The 8,259-nt window shown below is 49.8% G+C and overlaps 1 long non-coding RNA gene across 1 annotated transcript; it reads left to right on the forward strand.

Moving 5' to 3' along the window:
* Positions 1 to 5,083: 5,083 nt before the first annotated feature.
* On the forward strand, positions 5,084 to 5,842 carry LOC135807046 (uncharacterized). Its single transcript, XR_010551428.1, has 2 exons — positions 5,084 to 5,232; positions 5,390 to 5,842. It is a non-coding gene; the product is annotated as an uncharacterized LOC135807046 (long non-coding RNA).
* Positions 5,843 to 8,259: the final 2,417 nt, after the last annotated feature.

Raw genomic sequence — 8,259 nt, forward strand, 5'->3', positions numbered from 1 at the left:
CGAGGCGTATAGGGCGTCTGGCAGTACTACGGAGGTCACGTACCGTGCCCTTGCAGCTTCACTGAGGCAGCGGCGTGCGCGCCAGAGTGCCCCGATTTTCTGAGCCATCTTGGCTGCCACTTTGTCAATGTGCTCCTTGAATGCCAAAGTGCTGTCCACGGTCACTCCGAGATACTTCACTGAGGAGGCTTCTGGGAGGGGTGTTCTGTCGCAGGTGACTTTGATCGGTGGTGTTGGCTGTTTGCGTCCGGCATACACTGCTAGGAGATGACTCTTTGTCTCGTTGAGAATGAGGCCACGTTGACGTAGCCAGTCACTGAGCTTTGTGACTGCTGTGGAGTCGGGAATCCGGTCGCAAGTCTAGCGGCCCGCACCCCATGCCCAGGGCCAGGGCGCTGGCCATGCAGCCATGCCATTTTTTTTTTAACTGTGAGGAAAATGTTATCAACTCCAAAGTACGAAAAAGGCCAAAAACTAAACCAAGAACATATGCAATAACATGTTATTTATAAAGACAGGACAAGTGAATAATTAGTCAGTCCATTGTTCATGATGATCTCCGACGGTTACGTCGGCAAGCGAGCCTCCGCCACTGCCAAAGCAGCGTGGGCTCCGCAGGAGGGTGCAAATTTCAAACCAAAATTTAAACGCCTACAACCGCGAATGCACATGATACAGGATTTCAGAAGGCTGAAGGAAATCCTGCATCTAACAAATGCCATAACATGAGAGTAATGCTCACCCCTCTTCTCCGCCAACAGATGAGCAATTCGTTTGTACAGTGCTGTTGATGCTGGACCCATTCCGCCACTGGCTGACATGACCGCCGGAACAAAGGAGGCTTGCTCAACCTGCCTCACCCGCTCCTCATAGTGCCTTCTCTTTTCTTTTTCATGTCGCTGATACACAATAGTATGTGGTGCAGATCGATTTGAGCGTGAGTGAGGATTAAAAACCCGTATATCAATAAGTGTACGCTCAAAACGACTGCCCCACAAACCATTGGCAGCGACATCCAACCGGGCACGGTCTTCCATATTTGCGGTCCGGTAGCGAAGACGCTCCCCCGTCAGCGGTTGCAGCAAGGGCTCGATGGACACACTGGTGCACACCTCGTCCAGCAGCCGGGCCGTGACGTCCCGAATACCATTGTGTCTAATGGAGGGAAACCCTCCATAGGGGCACGACAGGGAATGCGCGACAGTTGCCTCTTGGCCGCAAGAGCAGTGTGACGGTACCCTGGCCGGTGTCCATCCGTAACGGAGGCAGAGTCCGTCCCAAAACTCTCCCTTTGTTAAATTAAAATGATATTTCTTAAGTGGACGGCACGTCAGCCAGCTCGACGACCCTTTCTCCTTCGCGACGTCTATGACATGTCGTAGCGACTCCGACGCACTGCCCGATATCGCGTCGAATTCCAGTTTCTGATGACGTCGAGAAGATGCCTTGGCGTCTCTCTTGGCCGATCTGATTAACACTACCGAGTCACCGATGGAGCCATCCCCTGACAAGATTCTCCGAGACAAAGGGTTGGTCATCCGAACCGACGAGTCGTATTGTTGGCATAGGGACACAGGGTTAATCAAACCGAGCCCACCCAGACGACACGGCAAAGCCATAAGCCGTCGGAGGGTGTCGCCTGGGGGTGCACGGCAAGTTAAGGCGGGAATCAGTTCAGACTTCACAATGTCCTCCAGCGGTTGGAACATGGGTTCGGGTACCTTCATGGTACGACAGAGGAACGCCCATCTACCCCTGAGGCCCGTCACATACGCAGAATACGCAGCCTGCGGCTGGGTTTGTGCAAATACTGCTAGCTTCTTCAGTTCCCCCATCCATTCGTCCACCTTTGTTTTGATATAGCTTTGAAGAAAGCTGTCCCTTCCGATTGCTGCGCCAAGATATCGTGATCCCTCGTCCGTTATCATTACACCAGTGTCTCGAAACAATTCAGTCGCCTCCTGGTAACACCTTTCCTTGACGACAAGGACCGATTTCTTTGGGTTTACGTAATATCCATATGCCGGTCCTCTCTTGTCCATTATGTCCCACCATAGACGGAGTCTGCGAAGACGAGCAGCAGCGGATGAATCGTCCGCGAACCATGACTGCACCGCACCCGCCTCATCCGCCAAACGTATCAAGGGCATTATTCCCAACGCGTACATGTACATTGCAAGGGGATCACCCTGTGTTGTCCCTTCTTGCGACAGGATACTTTCACCGTCCACGTAGAGATGAGCTGGATCACGGTAGGTATTAATAAGAACGGTAGCAAGTGATGGACACAAGTGCCGAACATTTCTTAAGCAAGTCTGTCGATTTAGTCTGTTGAACGCATTACTTGCATCCGCCATCAGAATTCCTTCGGTGTCATCCAGCTCAAAGGCCTGCTGCATCGCATGTATTCCCGCCTCTATACCGCAATCCTGGCCAGCGCATAGCTGTATACACCCAACCGCCTCCTGAACGGCTTGGCCTACGACGGAGAGGATGGCCTTGCTTATAATGCGTCGAGCGACCTCACCTATTCCAATCGGCCGGACACCGGGTTGCTTGTCCAACGCTATCAATCTGCACGCAGTGAAAGCCGACAAAGATGCTGGGTGCACGTACGTGGAGGCTAAACGCCTTGCACACGATGCTAGTGCATCGCAAAGGCCCTGGGAGGCGTCAGAGAAACTAGCGCAAAAATGCCTCCAGTTCTCGGCGTCAACACCACTCGGCCCCGCAGCACCCTGCGTACCGAGCGCTGCACTCTTAATCGACTGACGTCCAAGGCTGCTTAAATAGATCGGATGAGGTGGAGCAGGTGGATCACCACCAATAACGGCGTCCTCGCTCATCGGCTCTGCGGGTGGATGTTTGTCTTTCAGGATATCCCGGACAGTGCGTCCGTCAATCTCGTCGTCCAACTGATGCACGCCTCCATCATCACCGCTTGTTAAGCCACGGAGCGCCTTGCCCACTTTGCCCGCGGTGACATAATCTGCAAAACGCCTAGCAGGGTCAACCGACGGACCCACTGAATCACGTTTATGTTTGTTCTTGGACGATAGAAGAGAGGTCTGTATGGTGTCCGCTTCCCGTTGCAGCTCTGCAAAATCTCCCTTCGACCACTGGTCCATGCGGCGCTCAAGTATTTTACCATATTTATTATTGTCACAGTCCGGCTTCTGCAGCATTAGCATCTGGTAGACGGCTGCAATCTTGAGTGCGATCATTTCATACGATCCCCCATCTCCGAAGCAGGAATAGAACGATGTCAAGGTAGTGATAAATCGTCTTCCAATATTTCCAGACGGCACAGAGAAAGCATTCGGGCGAAAGTGAACACATTTGTTATATGCAGCCTCTATGGCTCCAGCTGTCTCCGCTGCAGACAAATCACCAAGCCTGAACGACGGGTCGGAGCTAGCTATGGGTTCCGGCTGGGGCAGATCCAAGCCGGTCCGGACATCAGCTGAGCCCTGCACACGCAAGGTCGACATAGCGGTATTCACTTCAACAGCATCCCCGGACGTGTGCCCCCTGGTCTCCCGGGAAGCAGAGTGTAAGTCACTTGTGGCTGGTACCGAATTACCACGCACAGGTCCCCCAGGCAAGGACCCGGTGTCATACACGCCCGGCGAGCATACCGGAGCAAAAGTGTCGACAGCGGAATGCGGATCAACCGCTTCCTGTCCATCAGGTAAGTTGGTATCAGCTCCGGTTTTAAAGGGTTCAATTTGTTTGTCATTTCTAGTATTGTCCATTTCACCATTGTCAGCTACCGGTAAAGACCGTGCATCGAGGCTCCTATCCAGCCGGCCAGCAGAAGAGAGAATGAGATCGCCCGACACTGGTTCATGTCCAGGTAGAACCGGCACTGGGCAAGCAGGAATACCCCGCCGCTGTGCCAAGCTGGAGTCAGCACCTCCCAAGGAACCATGAACCACTGTGGTACAGTCGCTTGGTCCATTGGAGTGCGCCGCCATCGGCACAAGACCTCTATCATCAGCTCGAGGTGGATGCGGATTGCGACATTTCCTATCCATCATTGGCCTGCAGTTTGTACAGGGCTGCTTGAGGCCGCAGCATCTACAGTCTCTGCACAGGTCACCGTTTGCAGCGCAGCGACAGCACCCCACCTGTCCGCTGTGGCCCTTCGCTCGCTCCCGCTGGCGTACACGGCTGCGCAGCGCGTCTACTTCACGTCTTGACGCTTCCTGCGCCCATACAGATTGGATATCGACATCGTCTTCCATCACGCGTGTACGGTCTGGACACCGCCGTGGCACCTGTGACCATTACACGGTACGGGCTGAATCCGAATGCAGAGTCACAACTCCATGGTGCTTCGAGAGGGAAAGTGATTCCGTAAAAAGAAATATCGAGGAAAACAACGAGATTCCAAGACCTCCAGCAAGTCCTTCATGCTATGGGAGAGTAAACTCCCCGAACAACTCCGTTCGTAGGCGCAGTATGCCCTAGTGCACTGGAAAAGTCGAAAACTCGAAGAAATTCCTCCAAGAAATTCCTCCAATATCAGAGCCCAGAAACGCTCAACCGCTCGCCACGAAGCCGAACTGAAGCCATGCCATGGCATGCATTATTAGTAATAATAAGTATCTAATATTGACTGAGTACGCCAATATAGGAAATAAAAGCCGAGTAAAAGACCGAGGCGAAGCCGAGGTCTTTTACGAGGTTTTTATTTCCTATACTGACCAAGTACGAAGTCAATATTAGATTTATCACGACAAACAGTCCGTATTTCAAATTCCAAAACGATAACCTCGTGAATCCCGGTTTTATGATTGCACAACCGTTGCACCACCACCTACTCATGCAGTGACAATGCTGCACTAGGCACCGTTCAACTGCGCAACCCCTAAGCAGTCAAATATAAGCAGTCAATATAGCCCGCATATTTCACTCCAACCCCTAAGCAGTCAAATATAAGCAGTCAATATAGCCTGCATATTTCACTCCTTAGCCTTAGGGTAGGGACTTCAGACCACGTGACTTCTTGGCCCAAAAGCGTGCAAATCGACGCCTGCACAGCGTGTGATGGTCATATGTCAAGTCGTGTAAAGAAATGTGGAACCGTTTTTCGAAATGAAGGAAGTCTTGTACAGTTGGAGAAAGTTTCGGTTCGTCTTGTTGGAGCTTGCCTTCGTTTGGGACCAGCAAGAATGGAGCTGTTACGTTCATTTTTGACGGAGATACGTATGCGGATGGAAGGGAAAGGTGAGAAACCATATGATCCGTCCGGGTCCCCTTCTTGAAAATGTGATATTCGTATTCTACGACCTCGAATTAGTCTAGATAGAAGGTAATCTTTACTGTTTTCCCCTTCCAGAAGACCTATTTCTTGCATTATTCCTTTTTGTACTTTGCCGTGCAGCGCCGCCATAGTCACAGTATGGAAAGCAGCGAGAAGTATCCTGCGCTAAATGATGCTGATGTACAAATTGAATTGCTCTTGGCTGTTTCGGTCCATGCCTCGATTCTTGTCTCCAATGCTGTTATGCTCGATCTGGTTGAGCTCCGCAAGAATAGCTGAAAGAGTGCCGAACTGGGAGATGTGCTGTATACTCTTGTTGCTATTTGCTGTATCTCTGCTGATGATGATGTGCGTGCTACGATTACCCCAGCCAATACAATGTCCTGTACATGTACATGTTGAGCTTAGTCAGTGCCTCTTCCGTGATCATTCTTTTTCTTGACACCAACCACGCCAACAGTCCGAAGCTATCTCAGGACTGTATTATCAATGTCTCCTGTTACTACCCACTACATTGTAAACCATACTATTCAGCTATTTCATGCGGAGAATCAAGATTGTTTTTGGATCTGGTGTGCGGTTGCTATGCGTTGCCAAGGAAAGTGGGTTCTCTCAGTTTGACATATCTCTCTGATCTCAAATGTGTGGGACGTTTGTCGGACAAATCCGGTGATAGGCGATGACTATTTTGCTTGTAACTTTAGTTTCCTTTGTCCGATTTAGAAAAACTAAAGACCAAACTCCTCAGGAAGCTCTAACCTATCCAAAAAGCAAAACATAAGCCACAGAAAACCGATTTGAAAAAATGGTCTGAAGTCCCTACTTAGGGCTATATTGACTGCTTATATTTGACTGCTTAGGGGTCGCGCAGTTGAACGGTGCCTAGTGCAGCATTGTCACTGCATGAGTAGGTGGTGGTGCAACGGTTGTGCAATCATAAAACCGGGATTCACGAGGTTATCGTTTTGGAATTTGAAATACGGACTGTTTGTCGTGATAAATCTAATATTGACTTCGTACTTGGTCAGTATAGGAAATAAAAACCTCGTAAAAGACCTCGGCTTCGCCTCGGTCTTTTACTCGGCTTTTATTTCCTATTGACCTCGTACTCAGTCAATATTAGATACATATTATTACGCGCTGCTGCTGGCCGCATCGTATCAACATAATATGCAACGACGACGTTCTGTACGCGCTGAGGGCGCCGGCCCCGGTCAATGGACTGGATTTCCATGTCCGCGACAGCAGTACTCGTACAGTGCTGGCAACTGAAATCCGATCCCCTGGGCGGCGCGCCACCCAGGGGGTCGGATTTCAGTTGCCAGCACTGTACGAGTACGAGTACGAGTAGGTTGCTTATGTGATAAATTATGAATCTTGGATCGGTAGAAGAGGCCGCGCCCGCTATCATCTAGTACTAGCACTACTACTACTAGTACATGTGCTAGAGGTAGCCAGTGCAGGCTAATTTTTATTTTTCAAGGAAACCCTTCGAAAATGGTACCAATCGATTCAGCATGGCATTTTCATTCCTCCTGCAAAGTTTCAGCTGATTTGGAGTCATGACAAGGACGCTATGGCGATTTGAAGATCGAAAAACTTCACTTTTGTTTGTCAAGAAGAAAGACCATGATCGCACACAAATCATACAACCCGTGTGGCACAATGATTTTTGAACGAAGTTGATCCGCGGACCCCGTGCTTCGCGCATGCACGCATGCATACTGCACAGACTCAGTACCAGGGAGTAGTAAAATGTATTTTACTACTACTCCCTGCTCAGTACAGAGGCTTTTTTGAACGCAGATATGTACAGTCAACTTCGCTTATAACGACACTCGGCGGGGCATCAAAAAGGTGTCCTTATTCGCGAAGTGTCGTTATACCCGAAGTCTCATTATATGTATCACAGTGGGATGGGACTTTGCTCTGGGCATGGAAATTCTGTCGTTATTTGCGAATTGTCGTTATATCCACAGTCGTTATTAGCGAAGTTGACTGTAGTTCTTCGTCTTCTTCGAAATGTCTTCCAAATGCGTGGTGGTGGTGTTGTTCTCACAGCTTCGTCAAGGCAGAATGCAGCTGCATGTGATGCTCCTGTGTGTTCATGCATGTTCTCTTTTCGCGTCTCGACATTGTAGCGTCCAGACTCAGCTCGACTGGAGAAGATTGAGGAGACTATGCTTTGATCCACATGGAAAATCGATGAAATTTGGTAATTATCGTCGGGCGCTAAAAAGCGCTGGGGAGCATGGGGCTAAAACTTCGTAGCAGTCATCCCTACCATGAGGACCACAATTGGCTCATACTGAGATAAGGAAGTGTAGTTGTATATGCATGACCACACTAGACAGATACATCATACATGTACCTGCTGCAAGAGTGTCGGTACACTGTCTGTAAAAGCCTCTTGTCATGTGAAAAGACGTGTAAAAAGTCTTGTATTGTACCAAAATAGAACTGATAATGCTTTCTCCAGCCAAAAACATGCCACCTGATGCCGAGCACTGCTACTTCTTCAAAACACCCATCATTATATTAAATGCTAGTTATAATGCTAGCATTAGCCGCCGATGCCATGACAGGCATCGACTGGTATATGTTCCATTCTGTTCCCAACCACTACGGGTCGTCTGCGAAGCTTTCTTCTTCGCCGATTCTCGGACAGATCGTACGTCTTCGCACTGTATCTCTCGTCTCCCTCAACGGATCAAAACACGGTTTTCGCCAGGACGAACACAAACCCCCAGATTTCGCGGCGGCAACATCTTCGAGTAGAGAAAAGCTAGCAGCTAACCAGGAATCACCAAAAAACACGTGTAATACTCAGTGTGATTTGCGACAGCTGTCATTGTGCCGTCGCACCATGCATGTAGTACCATGCACGGGAATGGAACACGGATGAGTCGTTTTATTACGACAGCCTGCACTGGCTACTACTTACTAGAGGCGACGGTTCGATACCGGAACGGCTTGACAGGTCAGCCAAA

The sequence above is a fragment of the Sycon ciliatum genome, chromosome 1 (assembly GCF_964019385.1).
Source record: "Sycon ciliatum chromosome 1, ocSycCili1.1, whole genome shotgun sequence".
NCBI lineage: Eukaryota > Metazoa > Porifera > Calcarea > Leucosolenida > Sycettidae > Sycon > Sycon ciliatum.